This window comes from Hipposideros armiger, unplaced genomic scaffold (assembly GCF_001890085.2).
Source record: "Hipposideros armiger isolate ML-2016 unplaced genomic scaffold, ASM189008v1 scaffold_11, whole genome shotgun sequence".
In the NCBI taxonomy this organism is placed as follows: Eukaryota; Metazoa; Chordata; class Mammalia; order Chiroptera; family Hipposideridae; genus Hipposideros; species Hipposideros armiger.
Window position 1 is genome coordinate 4,422,831 of NW_017731361.1, and position 20,264 is coordinate 4,443,094.

The following is a 20,264-nucleotide window of genomic DNA, read 5'->3' on the forward strand; positions in this document are numbered from 1 at the left end:
GGGGTGGGGGGGAGTGATGCGGCATGGGGTCAGAGCCAACAACTGCCGGCCACCATGGCCACGTGAGGACCCAAGGGGCTGGCTGAGGCTGGGGAAGCTAAATATGTCATTCCCTGTAGCTGTTTGTGCCTCCCAATGTAGAACAGTGGCTATGGTGTGGGTTTCTGAGTCTGAGTGTGCAGTGTTCAAAGGCAGCTTGGCCTCTTAGCAGCTCGGTGACCCCAGGAACCATGGAGCCTGTTTCCTTCCATGTAGAGGGACTACAAGTACCTTTGTTACAGGTGGTTGTAAGGATTGAGAGAAGTGATGCGTGCCACACGTTCACTCAGTAGTGCTAGATAACTATGGCCATTGTTTTGACAAATGACAAAACTGTTTCACAGCAGCTTCCTCAAAGGGCTCTTAGCTTCTGGGGAGTAAAAGCCAGGTTTTGCTAAATTTAGGAGGACCAAGATGACAGGCAACAGGGACTCAAAAACTCTAGGAGGTGACCAGTTAGACTAACAAAGTATATAGTATTGAAAAAGAAAACATTCTTAAAGCAGCCCTGAGAGCTGTGAGCCATCAGAGAATCCTTCTCCTTTGTTCTGCTGGCCAAGCTATGGGCCTGGACAGGATACAAAGATGAGGCCATCGGTCCCCACTCCTTCCACAGCAGGAGAGAGAAAACAGGCAAAGACTCCGAAGGGAGTGCCTCCTCAGACGTTCAGTGAGGGGGGTTGAGGGGTGGTGGCGGCAGAGGAGGGTGCTATGCTCAGAGACCTGGCCAGAGGCAGACAGAGCAAGGGCACACCTGTGGACTGACTCCCCCTGCCCCTGCCCCTCACTCTCCCCAGATGAAGTGCTGGGAGATGCAGACATCCCTATTTGGACTCTGGCACAGTCCTCTGTTGCTATGGCAACTCGTGCTCATGGGAGAAAGAAGGCAGCGGCTGTGTGGAAATCAGCATTGGAGGCCACAACTCTGCCCTTCTGCTGCGGTGGTCAAAGCATTTCTGAGTGATGGGAGATGTTCCCTCTGCCACCTCGGGATGCAGAGTCCTGGGGACCTCAGGGCTGTCACTCCTGCTTGCTCTGCCTGTCTCACCATGATGAACCAGGCTTCTCTACGGAGAGGTAGCTCCCTTGGAGTGTCTCCTCTGATCACATGTTCTCCTGGAGGTTTCCCTGTCATTTTCCTTGATGCATTCATTTGTTTGCTTGTTCATTCATTCAACCAGTGTATGCTGTGTGCCTACTGTGCAGGATGCTGGGGACAGAACAGCGAACAAGACAGACAAAGCGTACCTACCTCCATGGAGCTCTTGGCTTTGTGGGGAGCAGACAGTAAACATGAATGGAGAGAGAGGGGAGGTAATTACCAGGGCGGTGTGATCCAGAGAAATTGGAGGGGGGTGCCTCTGTGAGTGGGTGGCAGGGAAGGTCTTTCTGTGCTGAAACTGGCACGCTGAAAAGGAGTTTTGCCGTGGGAGGAGTGTTCCATCCAGGGAAGAGCCTAGGGCAAAGGCTCAGGCGGGTAGGGCGTGGCGCTGGGAGGGGGAGAAAGGAGGTGAGTTGTGAGGGCAGCAGCAGATCTAGCTGGAGAAGCAGCAAGCGGGTCAGGCAGAGCCCTGTTGGCCTTGCCCGCAGTCTGGATGTTACTCTAAAGGCAACAGGAAGCACTGATGGGGTTTAAGCAGGACTGGGAAATGATGTGATTTATGTTTTTAAATGACTCCACTAGCCTGTTAGGTGATGGACTGTAGGAAGGCAAGATGAAAGCAGGGGAACTAGCAAAAAGACTGTTGCAGTGGCCCAGGTGGGAACTGATGGTGGCCTGGCCAGGGAGGTGGTGGTGGAGATAGAGAATTTGCAGGAAAACACAACAGGGCTTGCTGGTGACTGAGGGAGGGCGATAAGGGAAAGGTGGACTCAGAGATGACTCCCAAGCCTCCAATTTGAAGACCTGAGTGGGTGGAGGGGCCATCTGTGAAGGGTGGGGTGATCGCAGAATGCGAAGGGGAGCAATTGCATTGAATCTCAGCTCTGTGGCCTGGATGGAGCTCATTTACTTTGTCCCAGAACCTCTTGTCATGTTCATCATGAAACCCCTGAGAACTAAAGCATTTCATAAGCAGCATTTCTGAGGCGTTAAGCAGGAAGGAAGCTCCTTTACAATATAGTGATGAGGAAGAAAGTAATTACTTTAAAAGGCAAATGTCCTAGGGTGGTGGCAGAACTCACTTAGGGTAATAACTGCTCTTTTGAGAGGTAAACACTTTGATAGGTCATTTCCCACCATGAGAGGTGATATCCTCATGGACATGATAGGAACTAACATACCAGGTACTGTGCTAAATTCTTTAAATACATTCTAATGTCACCCCTGCTACATATTAAGAAACTGGAGCTCAGAGAGGCTAAGTAATTTGCCAAAGGTCACACAGGACGCAAATAGCAGAGCTGGGATTTGAACAGATGGGGCCTCTTTACCACTCTGCAAGACCAAGAAAGTTAAATTACTGGGTCAAATAAGAATAAAGCAATAGAAATTAAGGAACTGTTCCCCAGACAGTGGAATTAGAAAAGATTTGAGAAGATGACAGAGGGCCCTCGGGAGACAGGAGGTGACCTGGCAAGTTACCATGAGAAGTTCAGCAGACAATGTACTGTGGTCAAGGAGATTTTCAGAAGAGTGTTGCCTGGTATTCTCTGTAATGTGTTTTCTGCTTGGCAATGTGCTATGACCCTTCTCATTTACCCACAAACCTCAGTAAACTCATTGGTTATGTGGGAGAACAAAGAAAGAATAGTGGTGACAATGAGCATGGGCAGAGAGGTGAGAACAGAGAGGCAGATAGCGCATTCCAGAACAGGACAGGGACATAAAGTGACCAGGAGGACATAAGCAGCCCTGGAATCCACAGATATCTTACAGAGGGACCTGGCCTTGCTATAGGTTGTGAAATGGGGAAAGATGCCATTTTATTTGGATATTGAAGGAAAGGGTAATGTCTGAAGGCTGGAGGACTTTGGGAAATCAGACCACTCATGATTTTATTACATCACAAACCAAGGAGCAGAGCATCTCCAGAAAGAGGCCCAGTGGAATGAAAAATTCTTCCTGGGTCAGTACAATTAGCCATCAGCCATTTGCTCAAAACGTATGCTGATAGCAGCCTCCTGAAGTCTGTGTTAGAGCAAATATCCATTTTTATTCTTCATGGCTCCATCTAAAGCCCTCTCTCTCTCTCTTCCATGTGTGCATATTGCTTTATTAAACCAGAGGGTAAGAGGAGGGAAAAGTGAGGAGGGGGTTGCTCTCCCAACAAGCCCTTTATGCCGTCCAGTCTCTGCCCCAATCCTTGATGATGGTGCAAATGGTGCTTTATTTATTTTTTGGAGTTTGCATTATTCTGTGGCTTTTGCATGCCCCTTTTTGCTTATGAATACTACATCGGTTTTAGATCACAATCTCCAACGCTAGTGGAGACCACTGAACTTCCTTTTTGGAGGGTAATTTGGGGGTATCTTAAAAATTTAAATGTGCGTACCCTTTACCTCAGAAATCCTTCTCTATTTTTAGAGACATTATTTTATCTGTGCATAGTTTTTACATATAGCCCTGGGTGTAATAACAAAAAATTAGGATCAATCTAAGTGTCCATCAAGAGGAAAATCCTTACATACACAATGAATGGTACATCCGTACCGTGGAATCATAATGTGGGGGTTACAAAGAACGAGTACATCCACATGCCCTGAAATGGAAATAAGGCCAAGACAAAATGTTAAATGGGAAAAACAAGTAGATGACAGAGAGTATGACCTCGTGTAGGAAAACAGAACAAAAACAACCGCCCATGAAACAAAAGGCTCAAAAATGCACAAAATACCAAATTGGCTGCAGCGGATACTTCTAGGTAGAGTGGATGTGGGTTTATGGAGTCAAACAGGCTTTTACTTCAATTGTATTTTTTTTTCCAGCAAGAATATATTTGTATATTTCCTGTGTCATTAAAAATGAATAAATAGCTCTAAAAATAAGCAAGCATCCCTGAGTGCTGTGCAGAGGGAGGCTGGTGCTGACCATCTGACCCTAGGTCGGCCCACACTGCCCTGTTGGCCCCAGAGCTGCCCTGCTTTAGAAGATGAGCTCCCAGGTCAGCCTGAGGAAAGAAATATGGGCCCAGCGCTGCAGCCCCACCTCATTTTAGCTGCTACCAGATCCCTCCTGTCCACGAAGAATCACAAGCACACAGCCCCAACACAGTTCCTTGGGACAGTCACGGGTAATAAAGCTGGGCCTCAAGATAAGCCATTGACTGAAAAAGCAAGGTGGGGAAAAAAGCAAGGCACAGGACGTTGTGAATAGAATTCCACTATGTGAATGAAAATAAAAACTGCGAACATGCAGACATATGTATGCCTAGGCTATTTCCAGAAACTAGTAGCAGCGATTGCTTCTGGAGCAGGCAGCAGGATGGCTGAAAGATAGGGATGAGAAGGAACCTGTATTACAGGTACTCTGGTACCTTTGGAATTTCAAAATGTTGTATGCTGCCTAATTTAAAATAAGTACTGTTTTTAAAAAGTTAAAAATAAAATTGGACCAGCAAGGAAAAACTTATCAGAAAGGGCCCTTTTCTAAATTCTGAAGACATGGTTGGGAAACGGTCCCCTGACTTAGGGACCTAGGTGCCACTGCTAAGGTGATATTGACACATAGGCTACTTACTGTCTTAGGTTAGAGCTCCGCTTCTCGTCATGCAACTCAGGACACCCTTTCAGTGGCCCAGGAATCGTGCTGATGCTGTGACAGAGCACCTCTGCAGGCATCTTGTCCCTTAGTTTCCTTTCAGGGGTTTTAGGATGATAAAACACTCATTTATTTTTGTTGTGCATTGTAGTTAGTTTATACCACAGGGTTAAAGTTCCCAAAACATAGCTGAGAAAGCTTGCTGCTGTTGCCTGCCCAGGAAACATACACATACGCAGCCACTCCAATTCCTCCGTGGAATGAGGCAGGACCTAAATAAAAATACATACATAAATAAATACGTCCTTCTGTGTATCAAATGGAGCCTGTACTAGTGTCACATAACAGTTTTAAAATACCATAAACCCTCCTTTGCATGTGTGCACACGCGCGCGCGCACACTTTCTCACAAGTAGGTGCTCTTCCCAAGGGTACTAAGGACAATGGGAAGCTGTTGAAGGGTTTTAAGCAGAGTAGTGACCCGATCAGATTTGCATTATTAAAAGATATTTGCCTACAGTGTGGAAAATGGAAGGGATCAGGGCGAGATGAAGGGAGAAGCGGTGGGAGGGGAGGCAGTGGCTGCTGTGGTCCAGGCTAGAAGTGATGGTGGTGATGATGAGTGGAGTGGGCTTGGTGAGACAATAGAAATACTTCGTAATTTGTAAACACCTCCTGTAGGGTCTCACTGTGAGCACCCTGTGTCAGCCCTTTGCAACTCCAGCCCATGCTATAGTTCAGGCAGTGATGACAGGCTGTCCTGAGCCATAGCTGGGGAGAGAGAGGGCATGCTCAGGTTGCCCCGTACAGCTCGTGAAGTGAGAAGGAAACTTGAGGCTGTCCAGGAGCCCTGAGCGGCTCAGGATTGCAGGCCTCTACTGTGTCACTGACAATGGGGCTTGTGGAAATGATATGTAGGTGGAGGCAGAGTGAGGCAGAGTTTCAGATAGAGGGGCAAGACTTCCTGCTTTTTCCTTGAGTTTATTTCAACCCACCTTAGCTCTCTCTTCAGAAGTGCCCAGTGTTCCGCGCATGACAAACTCTGAAGGAGCTGCAGAGTTAGAGACATGTGACACCCAAGTAAGAGGGACAAGGCCTGGCTTCTGGTTCTTGACTTCATCATTAGTCATGTGTCCTGAGCCTGGGACTTGGCACTTATCCCCTTTGGACCTCAGTTTCTGCATCTGTAAAATGCTGATTATCATCCCTCACGTGGCATTTAATATGAACAAGTTATTAAAAGCTATTCTTCTTGTAACACGGAAAGCAACAGCCGCATAAAGCAGTGATGTTTCAGGCTGTTCTCCGGGTGCCACGTGATGAGTGAGGAGAAAAGTGAGTGGTACTCTAGATCTCTCACATCCCTGTTTCAACAAGTACAGCTCCACTGTTTAAAATTTTGGAATGGTGAGTAAGATTTCATTGGCACAAAGGGTTCTGCTGCTAAAAGAGTTTAAAAACCTCTGTGATGAAGCATCCTCACTGGGCAATGCAGATATCTGACCTGAATGCAGGAATGGCAAATAAATCAACCACGGCATCTGAATCCTGTGCCTGTGGCAGACATCACTAATCGATCCCAGCCCTTTCCTGCCAAACCTTAATACAGCCTCAGAATTATTTGCAGTACAACACTTCTAACAGCCCACAGTTGGCAGGTGTGATGAAACCAATTTTCCACTCTTGATTTTTCGTTGTAGGTTGACCTTGAGTGTTCAGTTGAATTGGGGACAATAGCTGCTCTAAAACTTCATTTGGGTAAAGAAGTTTTAAAGCAAGTTTGGAGAGAGACATTGCTCTTGTTACCCTTACAAGGGCACTAATTTCATGACCTATTACTTCCCAAAGGTCCCACGTCCAAACACCATCACACTGGAAATTAGAGCTTCAGTTTAGGAATTTTGAGGAGACACATTCAGGCCACTCAGCAGCTTTCATAACCTTGTTTTACCAGCTTGTATATTAGAAAATAAGTTACTTTTGATCAGTTACAGCTTGTCATCCTAGTATACTTTGCCCCCCTCTCATTTTACATATGCAAATCATACTCAATCCTTTTTATTTATTTATTTATTTTTTTCCAGTTCAGCTTGGTTTCCTCTTTATTGATGTGCCTCCTGCCTTCCCCCCCAATTTCAGTCCCTTCCACCTACCCCCCAAAAAAAGGTAGTGAAAGGAAAGGATTGTTGGGGTTTGAGCCCCTTGGGCAGTTAGAAAGGGAACAGAAACCAACAAAACAATCACTGGATGTGACAGAGACTGACAATCAAGAAGTCTAAAGCAGAGTGGTAAAAGTGGTATAGAAAGGGGAAGAGAGGAGAAAGCAGAGGTACTGGGGGCCATCTCCCCCCATTAACCCTCCTGTTAAGAGGGTCTGGAGAAGAGCCTCAAACGTTAGGAAGTGCAGGTCCTGAAGGGAGGTGGTGTTTGAGCCTGAAGGAGGAGGTGGTCAAGGAAAGGGGGCCACTTCTCTCTCTGTAGAATGGGACACCCCCCCCCCCACCTCAGGGGCAGCAGCTTCACAGACCACAGACACTTTCATCACTGTACGCAATGTATAGAAGTCTTCTTCATGGTGTTCCTAGTAAAGCTGACCCATCATTGGCACTGGTGGGTGGAATGACATTGTTGACAAAGAAAAACAAGGCATCCTCAGCTCGCAGATGAATTCGCTTCCGGATCAAGAAGCAGAACCGACCAACTGTGAGATCAGAAGGGACCAGGTATTTCTTTTGGTCAAGGTCTCCTAGCCGAGCTTTGGGAGCCTTCTCTACTATCACCGGAACCCAGTCCGGATATTTCTTTCGGATCTTCTCGCCCTCAGAGCGGCGCTTCTCGAACAGATGCACCTCTTTATATGCGAACTTCATCCTCCCGGGAACCCGGCTGGACAAGGCTGGGCTGAGGGAATCCAGGGGCGGGCCGGGACTGATGGAGGCGGCCACGGTGGCGACGGCGGGTGGATTCGGCGGAGCGATCCCATACTCCATCCTTTAAATCCTAATTCAAACACCACCTAGTTACCTCCATGAAGCTGAATTTCTCTGGATTTTCTCAGCCTTCTGTCTGCCTTGGTCATGGCATTTTTTAATGCTTTGTAGTGTTGTTTTTTTCAATCAATGCTGTATGTTTCCAGCTAAACAGTGAGTTCCGTGAAAGCACCATCCCTGCCTTCACACGCAGTTGTATTGCTCCACAGCAGTCCAGTAGTTACCCAGTAAATATTTGCTGAGAGAATGAATCAACACAAGAAAATCGGAGTACTGGCCCCAAAAGCTATTTCATTTTGTTAAACGACAAACTGAAGTGTACTTGGCTTCTATTGGTGAATTGAAAGTAGTGATTAAAATGTAAATTCTAGGATGGCAGGTGATCTTTGTTTTGTTTGTGCTTCACTGATGCCTAGAAAGGTGTCTGGCATACAGTAGGCCCTGACTTTATTTTAGACGAATAAACGAATGAATGAATAAATTGTGGTTTGAGAAAATACCATATAGCCTGGCAATGACTTTCCATGTGTTTATCTCGAATGAGGTAAGGCATTACATGATTAACAGGGTCTTAGCCACTTTTGAAACCAGCTAGACAATTGCTTGGTTATTTCTCTGGAAACTTGCACATTTCACATTTTTCCAAACAGTGAATATGTGTGTGTGTGTGTGTGTGTGTGTGTGTGTAGTGGGGGGGGGGGTTTCTGTGACTTTTACCTCTCACTAGGAATTCACTTACTCTTGCCTTGTGGAAGTCTGAGTAGATGTGGTCCTTGAAAGGATGACAATATTCTGCATATTTTAAATTTTTATATTTGTTATCAGAGTTGCTCCTGAAAATTCTGTTATTTACGTTGTGCTTGGGAAGTAGAAATTTCTGTCTTCCAGGTCCACCTGGAAGTATTGTTGGATTTTCAATTTTTCCTTGCTATGGGAAATTGTTTGATGGTTTGGTGCCAAGCAGGCTTGTTCGAAAGTTTGCTTTATTGTGCACTCATTGGTGGAGAAAACCACATTCAGAGTAATGTGGTAACATCCCCGATCTCCAGGCAGAATACTGATATCAGAGAGGTGGCTTTTTAAAGCCCAATATTAGTAATTCGCTGTCTGGCACATGGTAAGTGCTTGAGTAAAAGTTGAATTCTTGCATTTAGTCATTTAACAAACATTTATCCAATGCCTATCCTTCACCTGAGGTTACTGACATTAAATTCAAGTTCTAAGACCATTACTGGTGTTGTCTCTCCGAGTCAAGTTGGCTAATTAATGTGGGCATGCTATTATTGTCTGGCCTAGTACTACCAAATGGCTCAATTAAAGCAATAAAACTGAAGAGGGCTTGACCTTTCTTTAACATTGATCATTAACAGGGGCTCAGTTCTGTGCTAAAAAGACATGGGTAGAGATTTTATTGGGCCCTTTGCCTATTCAAACTACTATATAACCATTAACTAGTTAATCCAAATAGGTCCTCAGGGAGGCCTGACAGAGCCATTATCTTTACATCACTGAAAGTCAGGTGGCTTGTTCAAGACTGCTGAGTAAGGTCAGAGCTGGTTCACAATGGTGGCAGACTGGAGTCCAGTCCTTCTTTGCCAGGATTGGTCAACTGTCCCCTCCCCAGGCATTTGCACATCTGCCTTTATTTTTCCCATACAAGAGGAGCTCCATTTTGCCACCTTCTAGCCCTGTCTACTCATGATGTCATTCTGACTATCCTCTCTTCTCAGACGCCCTGCCCCAAGAAACTCTGATGAAAGTGCTGGCCCCTGGAAGTGATACCTGATGGCCTTCTATTTTAGAAATTATGCCAAATTGCTGTGTAGACATCAACAACTAAAGCTTTGGGGTCAGGCAACTTGGGTTCAAATCTTGGTTTTGTTGCTTAATGGCCATATGACTTTAGGCAAGTCACTTAACCTTTCTCAAACCTCAGTTTCTTCCTCTGTAAAATGGGGGTGTTAATAATGGTACTCACCTGTGTTATTGTTGCAAAACTTAAATGACATAATGTCTGTAAGCACTTAGCACATTGCCTGGCACATAATAAGTGCTTGGTGTCTAGCAGCTATCAAATTATTAGGCAACCATTACACATTGCCTCCAGAAAGAAAAATAAGAGACTTCTAAACTAATCCCATCTGATCTTTCCCACAAAACTCACCTGAAAAATCTATAGAAAGAATAGAAAACAGGCTGTCAAAGTGAGATGGAGCAGAACTGACCTATATACATCTGTGTTGGCTTAAACTTGGGGGGAAATATATATGTGATGAAAAAGGAGTCTGCCTTGTAGAACTTATTTACCTGGATGCAGCACATTGAAGGGAAAGCAGACATACTTTAGAGAGATGCATTTATTACCTTTGGGAGGCTGAGCTGAAGTGCAGCTGAGTAACCAAGATTTTGACATTTATCTGTTTTCCTGATGCTTTATGGGCTCTATATAAAACCAGTCTAATGACCTTCCTATCAAGGCTGAACGATTTGCTGATAGAGCTGCAGGTTTCTGTGAGCCTTGTGTGTGTGTGTGTGTGTGTGTGTGTGTGTGTGTGTGTGTGTGAAAGAGAGGGGAGGGGAGGGGGGGAGTTTAATTTCATTTCTGGAATAAAGGAAGCGCAAAGACGTTAACACCGAATTCATCAAAGAAAGAACTCCTATAATTGCAGTTTGGCAGCAAATGTGCTTGGGCTGTCTGTACTCTGAAAGCCAGTGCTGATTAATCCTGCACATTTATCTGAGCCTAAGAGCAGACGTGCAGTAATAACAACTGCATCAGGCAAGAGAACATTGTGTTTGATCACTGCAGATTTAGGCCTGCTGTGACGTACACGAGTAGGAGCATCAGCCAGATCTCAGCCAAGAAATCAAGACCACTCTGGTAGCCACTAGGCACATTTGGCTGTTGAGCACTTGAAATCGGGCTAGTCTGAGCTGAGATGTGCTTTAAGTGTAAAACACACCCTGGGTTTCAAAGACTTACCTATAAAACAGAATGTAAAATATTTTTGTATTGAGTACATGTTAGGGTAATAATATTTTGAGTCTGTTGGGCAAAATATATTATTAAAATTAATCTCATCTATTTCTTTATGCTTCTTTAATGTGTCTGCTAGGAAAATGTGACATTTGTGGCTCACATTTGTGGTTCACATTATGTTTGTATTGGACAGTGCTACACTGCCATCAGAGGCTAACACATGAGGCAGACACCTCTTGGATTTGCTTTCTGGCTCGCAATGATTTCTTTTCAGGTTACTGCCTTTGTTCTGATCTGTGGGTCGCGTGCCCTCCTAGTTGCCATGGTGCTGTTTTTTTGACCCAAGGATAGACACCTGACTCAAGTCTGTCCATCAGAATGCTTCCTTGGGAAGTTGGATTGGGAACTGGTGGTTGCAGCTATAACTTGTAAACTGGAGTGGTCTAGGTGGCCAGGGTGTTCTGCTCCATGGGTCAGAAAAGCAGATGGAGCTGATCTTCAACGAGAAAGATGAGAAAGAAGCACACGTGTGGGTTCAGAGGGGAAGAGATGAAACATGGGGAGTCCTACTGATGATGTTTGAGTATCTGGTTGCAGCATGTATTTGGCCCAGCTAGATTCTCACCCTTGGGTCCTGTGAGATGGCCTGGGTTCTTATCACAAATGTCAACTTTTATCACTTCATCTAATTCACATGGGTTTCTGACTACCAAAAGAATCTAAATAGTTCATACTTCAAAACTGCTTTTCTGTATCACCTCAGGTCTAAACAGGAATAGATTTTCCATGAAGTTCATGAAGCTTAAGCTTCAGATCCTCTCACTTGCAAAGGCCCCTTCCAAAGCCCCATTTTATATTTACACTTTTATCTTATTTTTCTTAAAAAGGGTCCCTCAAATTGCATAAGTCTCAGGCCACATAAAATGTGGATTTGCATTGCGTACGTGTTCCTGTCTGTGGTTGGAAATGCAAACCTTTGGTGACGTCAGGAAGGCTATTCCTTCATAACACCAAACTCACCAAACCACCGTGGGACTTTGACAAGACTCCCTCTGTCTGCAGTGTTCTTCCTCCAGACCTTTGCAGAGTTGGCTCCTTCTTATGTTATGGATCAGGTCTTACCTTCAGTGTCACCACCTCCGAGAGGCCTTTACTGAATACCCTACCCAAGGAGCTCTATACCATCCTCTTTTATTTGCATGACAATTTCTTATGTACTTGTCTATTTGCTTATTGTTCAACTCCTGCTGCTCCTTCTAAAATGAAAGTACCATAAGAGCAGGAACACTGTCTTGTTCATTGCTGTATTTCCACAAGCTAGAACCATGCCTGGCACAGTGTAGGCATTCAATAAACATTTCTTAGGATTATATCTATTTATCAAATATTTATAAAGAGCTTCTTGCGTGCATGATTTGAAGAACTTTACAAATGAATAAATAAAGCTCCTACCTTTCAATTACAGTCCATGCTCTGTAACTGATTTTCAGTTCCTAATTCCTTCTTACTAGGAAGAAAATTGGAACTCATCAACAAATATTTATTAAATTATGCCGATGTTCCAGGCACTGGGCTAAGTGGCTGACAAACATTATCTTATCTGAATCCATACAGCAACACTGTTCTCTTGGGACTGCATTTGGCTGCATGTAATTGGATCCTGAAAACAGTGGCTTAACCTACTAAAGGTTTATTTTTTTCATGAAACATGAAGTCTAAGGCATGTAGTCCAGGATTTTTATAGCATCTCCATGAAGTCATCAAGGACCTGGTTTCTTCCTGCTTTTCTTCTCTGTCATTCTTAGCAGGTGGCTTTTATACTCACTGTTGCAAAGGTGGCTGCTGCCTCTTTTAAGTATCATTTTCTTGCTTCACACAGGAATAGTAGAAAGAGTTAAAGGCAAAGAGCATATGTCAGCTGAATCTCTCCCTTCTGATCAGGGATACAACAGTTTTCTTGGAAGCCCCTTGTAATACATAAGAACACTACTTACACCTCATTGGTCAAACCATATCACATGGCCACCCCTAACTGCAAGGAAGTCCAGGAGGTGAGTGTTTTTAATTGGGCACGTTGCTGCCCTGCATAAAATCCAAGTTCTGTTGGTAAAGAGAACAGGAAGCATAGATATTGTGTAGAGAATTAGCTGTGTTGGCCATGACTAGGATCTATTATTGTATCCAGGGCCCTAAAGAATGACAAGGTCACAAGTACTCTAGGAATTCGGTGTGGTCAGGGTAGCTGGAAACCCCGAAAGATCTGAAGGCTGTGTAGGAGTTGGGTGATTGGATGAAGGGAAAAGCATTTTATTTTACAAATGGAGGAACCAAGGCTGTAACTGGTGAAGTGTTTTGCTCAAGATGTAGCATCTAAAAAGATTGAGAGGGAAGGAAAAGATATTGAACTGGGATTTAAACCCAGAACTGTCTGATTCCAAAGCCCATATTCTTAAGGATTGGGCTCTGTGGGTCTTAAATATAGTTAACTGGTGATTTTCTGGGATCAAACGAGCCATCTTTTCATGATAGGTTTTCACAGTAATCACATTTACCATTGATTGAGCACTTATTGTGTGTGATTTTCTTTATATGCATTACCTGATTTTGAAATGGCTTTATGTTTTTTGTAAAAGTCATTCCTAATCATTGTAAAAATTTTTTTAAATCCCCAAAACAAACAAACCTAAGTGGTGTGAAAAAAAGCTAAGGAAAAAATATCTCCAGAAATGCAACTCCCCAAGAGATGTCTTTCCAGACATCTCTCTTTGCAGATTAACATATTTGATATGTGTTTAAATACACAAGTGGGAATATACCATATGTTTTCCTGTAGACGTAAATTGTCCGAGCTAATAAGCCCAATAACCTATGGGGTAGGCATCATTATCTCCATTTTATAGGCTTAGAACAGTTAGGTGACATGCCTAGGACACACAGTTAAGTGGTCAAATGAGGCTAGTTTCAATTTTACCTCAACTGATTACCCCAATTCCCTGGCAGAATTAGAACTGGACAAAGCAAAGGTCTGTTTTCCCGGAGAGTTTTTAAATATAAAAATATATATTAAGATGCCCCTACTCTCAAGGCACCTGGGTGACAGGAAAGCATGGCTGATTTAGTGGACTCAGCAGCCGTAGTGAATATACAATTATGAAAAAGATAAAAGCCTTTTCAGTGCTGTAAGGCTTCTGACACGTTGTTAATCTGAAGTCTGTGTGAAGCAGTGCTGTGTTGACGTCATCCAGGGTGATACCACCTGACCCGTCACGTGACCGAGCCTTCTCCGACTGCCAGTGTTTACAGCTTATGATCATTGCGAGTGCTCTTCATTCTAGTGCATCACAAATGACTTTTTTCATACGACAGCCCCACCCTGACTCTGAGGATGCTTTGCTTTGAACTTATATTTGCCAGATGTTGTGGACCAAGCAGAATAATCTTTGGAGCTGCAGGATTTTGAGTGAACGAATGAAATACGGGTCCCTCCTCTCTTACGGAGGAATAGCATATCAACTGCCAAGGGCCCCGCTGACATCTTTAAAGATGTTTTGCCATTAATAGGGTACTGATTAAATATATTATAGTCCCATCTATATGTTGGAGAACCATGCACTGATAAAATGAATGAGATGGATCAGGAAAGAATGCCAAGATATATTATATATATTATTTAGTAAAAAAAAGCAAGTTGTAGAACATAATGTAAAGTACAATCTCTCCCTTTCTTGGGTAAATTTAAACAGAATGTGTGTGTGTGTGTGTGTGTGTGTGTGTGTGTACATATGCATACTTTTTCTGGAAGAACTCAAACTATTGCTAATTAATAAATTTTACCATTAGCAGGTGCAGGAACAGAAGCTATCACTTGTTATTGTATACTGTTTAAAATTTCAAAACTTATGCAAGTATTAAAAAATGCTTCTACTCTCAAGGCACCTTGGTGATAGAAAAGTATGGCAGCTTCATTGGACTCAGCAACTGTAGTGAATATTGGAATTATTGTTATAATTATTATCTAATATCCACAGGAGTGATCTGGGCAATGAGAACATGGGCCGTTAAATGTTTTCTTCTCTGTACTTCTCCATGCTTCGAAAACATTAAGACTTATTTTTTTTTAAGTCAGTCGTTGTCCAACCTAGTTGTGGAGGGCGCAGTTCAGCTCCAAGTCCAGTCACCATTTTCAATCTATTGGGTTGTCGGAAAAGTCATGACGTATTTTTTCTATGTTTTTCATTGCAAATATGCGTCATGATTTTTCCGAAAACCCAATAGTTGTGGGGGGCGCATCCCACCATCCCATGCGGGAGTCAAACCGGCAACCTTGTTGTTCACAGCATGCGCTCTAGCCAACTGAGCCATCCGGCTGCCCCAAGACTTTTTTAAATTTTTATTTATTTTTATTGTTAGTTTCAGGTGTACAGAAAAATGCAATAGTTATCCTTTTCACCCTTCACACAGAAACAACCTCCCTCCCCCATCTACTGCCCTCCCACCCCCGATATCATACTTATCTATTACAATTCCATTGACTCCATTCCCATACTCTACTTCACATCCCGTGACTATATGTATATATAATTATAGTTGACATACAATATTATTCAACATCAGCTTCAGAAATACAGTGCGGTGGTCAGGCCTCTACACCGTCCATGAAGTGGTCTCCCTAACAAGCCATGAGTCCATCTGGTCCCCTAAAAAATATTTACAACATTATTGATTATATTCCCCAGACTATCTTTTCTATCACTGAGGCCATATTGTAGTTACCAATTTGTATTGTCTCGTCCCTTCCCCTTCTCCTTCATTCCCACCCCCTCCCAACTAGCAACCCTCAGTTTTTCCTCTGTGTCTCAGACTATTTCTGTTTACATTTCTCATTTATTCAGTTTTTTAGATTCCACGTATAAGTGAGATCACATGGTATTTGTCTTTCTCTGATTGACTTATTTCACTTAGGAAAATGTTCTCTAGTTCCATCCATATTGTTGCAAATGGTACCATTTCCTTCTTCTTTATAGCTGAGTAATACTCCATTGTGTAAATGTACCATAGTTTCTTAATCCAATCGTCTACCGATGGGCATTTCCGTTGTTTCCAAGTCTTAGCTATTGTGAATAGTGCCGCAATGAACATAGGGGTGCATATATTTTTTCGAATTAATGTCTTGGGTTTTTTGGGATAAATACCTAAGAGTAGAATTGCTGGGTCATAAGATAGTTCCATTTCCAGTTTTTCGAGATACCTCCATACTGATTTCCATAGTGGCTGCACAAGCCCAAGACTTACTTTTAAAAGAGGTTTTCAGAGAGATTTCCTTCCCCCTTAAAGGAACAAGGGGCCCTCTCACCTTACAGACTTTTGGGGTTGGGAAAATTAATGAAACAGCACTACATATACAGGGAACATGATCTGAGCAACAGTGTAACTGAATCCAGTTTGGGGGACAGATTTATTTTTTCTTTTTCAATTATTGTACTAAATCAAGCAGGACTGACAAATAGTGCCAATTCAGTTCAGTTGGTCGTGGCTGCCTGGAGTGCTGTTGAGGAGAACCCAGAGGGCATTTCCAGGCTCAGCTGTGATTGGTGAGCCATGGCTGCCCTGGGTGTACAGGTGGGAAGCCCGGGGGAGCAAGCTTCGTGTGGGTGGGTGTTGCCGAGGGACAAGCTCTCCCCTGGTTAGTTCTGGCCTCCCCCTCCCCCCAGCATGCCAATACATCACAATGTGCTCCCCCCAATGTTCCAACATCCCAGAGGGGGAAACAAGGTCTATTGGAAACACGAGAGAACATGAAACCTGATGGTGCATGAAATTAACGGTGAACACTGGGAAACAAGTCACAGCTCTGTTTGTTCTGGGACAGGGTGAAAATCACAATCATTTCATCAGAATAGGAGCTAAAACCAAAGAAAACCTGAGTGTCAGCTAATGAATAGGACCACCACCACCCTCGCAGATGGTGGCTTTGGCACCGCTCGCCCTTAGTGAGCCCCTGTGGCTAAGAGGGAGGCAGGGCTAGGGCACTGTGATGGCTGAAACCAACAGCAATGTCATCTTTAGGGTCCCAAAGTCTTTGTGAGGCGCCAGGGCAGCCCCCTCAGAGGAAGTGACATCTGAATGGATTACCAACTGCACATCCACAACTGCCACTTTCTAGTCAGGGCTAAGACTTCTGTGGGATTTGGGGGGCACTCCCCGATGGAACATGTCACCTCTGGCCTGTCACATCTGCCAAGGTTTAACTAACGAGGTGAAAAGAGGCCTTTTCTCAAAAGGGGCATCTTGGACCTCCCTGCTTTGTCTTCATGGGTCTGAGGGAGTAGGTGGCTGTCTGGTCCATGAAGGTACTTCTAGCACAAAGCCCAACGTCTGCTGCCAGCATCCACGAATCCGACACGGTGCTTAAAATAGCAGCATCGAACGGTTGGCTTATTCTGTTACTCCCAGAGCTGCAGTGAGAGGACACCGAGGGGTCAGAGAACCCTGGGAGGAGGGCTAGCATCTTACAGGGCCGGGGCTGCTCACCTCCACAGCCACCTTTGGGATTTGGTCAAATCAATTTAATTTAGCATCTAAACTCTTTGTTATTGCTTCTCAGTACAACCTCCAAAGTAATGAAGAAATTACTTTTCTTTCATAATTGGCAAGTGAAGGACATGACCGAATAGGATCATATGTGTTTCTACTGTTGATGCTATCCCCTCCCTCCCCGCAAACCCTAAAGACACTCTTCCAACTAGCCTGCCTCAGAGAAATCCTCATTTGAGAAATCTGCCTTTGAATTTGGTGAAGCTGGGATCTATGGAGGAGCATGAACAATAGGGTGGAGGGGGTGAGGAGAGAAAAGGCTAGAATTTTTTTTTTTTAAATTTAACAACTACATTACATTTATTGCCTTCCTACCACAAACCAGAAGCAGTCCTTGTCCTCAAAAACTTAGAATCTACTGGGGGAATCAGGTCAGTTAAAAAAACTACGTCTGTCTTTGTTTTGCTTTTTTGATTTCTTTCATTGAACCTTGTCTCTGGTAATCCTGTTAATGGCAGGATTAATAGGCAAAACCTATTAAATGTTTAAGCTAGTTTAAAACTTGAACCTCTAGCCCATAAACGAGTGGATGAAATTACCTGGATCCTATTCTTGCAAAGAAAGGAACTTAAAAAGTATAATTAGTGACTTTGTATTGCATTGTACCACAGCACCAACGCCATCATTATTCTTGGAATCTTTTGAGGGCCCACCTACTCACAACCTTCACCAGATTGCATTCTCTTAATTAATTTCTTAATTGACTTTACTTAAGGGTGGTTCAAAGTAGCATAGACTGACAGGATTAAGGCCTCCACAAATGAAATTGCATTTGGCTTTAAAGAAACAAGCTATGAGCAAATAAACTTTGTAATCATCATGAAAAGGTGGCTCACAGGACTGGTGTTGCAAAGTACATATATGACTTTATGCAAAAGATAATAATGCTCCTTTTCAAAGAAGTGTATAGTTCACGCAAAATGTGTACATGGCTGTTCATAGCAGCATTATTCACAATAATCAGAAAGTTGAAAGGACCTAAATGTCCATCTACTGATGAATGGATAAACAAAGTGTCCTTTGGATAAACTACTGTGGAATAGTCAACAATAAAAAAGAAATGAAATATGGATACAGATGTTCTAATATGGACGAACTTTGACAAGAATATGTGTGCTAAGTGAAAGAAGCCAGACACAAAAGGTCACATACTGTATGATTCTATTTCTATGAAATGTCCAGACTAGGCAGATCCATAGAGACAGAAAGAAAGTTGATTAGTGGTTGCCAGGGGCTAGGGGTGGGGGAGAAATGGGGAATGACTGCTGATTAAGTGCAGGGTTTTTTTTTGGGAGTGACGAAAATGTTTTAGAGCTAGATGGAGGTAATGGTTGCACAACATAATGAAGGTATGAAATTCCACTGAACTGTATACTTTTAAATAGTTGATTTTATGTTATATGAATCATATCTCAATTTAAAAAAAAAGAAAGAAGGTATGATACATGTTAAATTATGAATGAACTTTGAAAACAGTATGCTAAGTGAAAGAAGCCAGATACAAACAGCCACATATTGTATGATTTCATTTATATGAAGTGTCCAGAATAGACAAATCTATACAGACAAAAAGTAGATTAGTGGTTGCCTAGGGCTGGAGTAGGTTGGGAGGAATGGGAAGTGACTGCTAATGAATACAGGGTTTCTTTTGGGGGTGATGAAGATGTTCTAAAACTGATTGTGTTGAAAGTTGCACATTGCAAATATAAAATTGTTTAATTTCTGGAGCACTTAGGGCAGCTTGCTATCTGCAACCTAAAGAACCCTCTCTTTAGTTTATCAATTTGTATGTTGAAGTTTTTGTGAATTGAGTTTCTAAAAGTTAGGGCTTCCAATAACACTTATGAACAGAAGAGTGAAAAATAATCAGGGGTCCAGAAATAAGTACAAGTATATATGGAAATTTTGTATATGATAAAGAAAACTTTTTACATGATTATTCAACAAATAGTATGAGATTTAGCGAGCCTTTTTTTTTTTTTTTAAGATTTTATTGGGAGAATTGGAGAAGGGAACAGCATTGGGGAATCGGGGAAGGGGAACAAACAAGTTGCTGTCCTTTTGTTCTTCAGTCTAGTTGTGGAGGGTGCAGCGTCACTGGCTCATGTGGGATCTGAACGGTGGCCCTGCTGCTCAGAGCTCATGCTCCCAAGCCAACTCTTAACTGGCGAGCCACTAGGCCGGCCCCAACTAGCCATTTTTTTAAAAGCTGGATTCCTACCATATTTCCTACCCTAAAATAAATTTCAACTTGATCAAATATATTCATGTAAGAAAGAAAACCATAAAAGTATTAGAAGAAAATTTCGGTGAATGTTTTTTCATAATCTTGAGGGTGAGGAAGACCTCCCTATAGTAAAGCCAGAAGTCATTTTTAAAAAAGAGAGACATAGATTTGACTACATATTTTAAAAATGCAAAAAGCTTCAGTACAGCGACTACTATTCTTTCTCCCTCCTCTTTTCTATTTACCCACTCTACCCAAATTTGATCGATCCTTCAAGATGATGCTAAAATTAACCTCCCCTGTGGCTTCTTTCCCAACCACTCCAGAGCATATGACCATTTCTTCCTTTCTTGAACTTCTGTTGAACTTGGTAAAAAATACATGGATGGAAGGAGGAGATGGATGGATTGTATTTTACCTGCGAACTCTATACAACTGGCAGCGACTGCTCAGAGCACCATGTTGAGAAGGGTTCTTACTGGCATCTGCCCTCAGTGGGAGTGTTGTGATTGGTTATTGCTCTCTCTCTCCTGGGCATAGGATAGGTAGCATAAGTCGTATACTTGCCTCCTGCCTTTGAGCATTAACTATTTTGTGTATTCACCTTCCCTTGACAATGCCATTGTAAGTACCTAAAGCCCAGGATCATCTTACACTTCTTGTTCTTGTTGTTGTTATTATTGTTATTGCTTTTATATTCCCTCAGGATCTCTTGTGGAGCTAGACACAAGAGTG

The 20,264-nt window shown here is 43.1% G+C and overlaps 1 protein-coding gene and 1 pseudogene across 1 annotated transcript in view; one reads left to right on the forward strand and one right to left on the reverse strand.

Annotated features, from left to right (window-relative positions):
- Positions 1-20,264, forward strand: part of NDFIP1 (Nedd4 family interacting protein 1) — a 109,238-nt gene that overhangs the window by 34,523 nt on the left and 54,451 nt on the right. The window lies entirely within an intron of this gene.
- LOC109393651 (gamma-aminobutyric acid receptor-associated protein pseudogene) lies at positions 6,654-8,220 on the reverse strand (annotated as a pseudogene).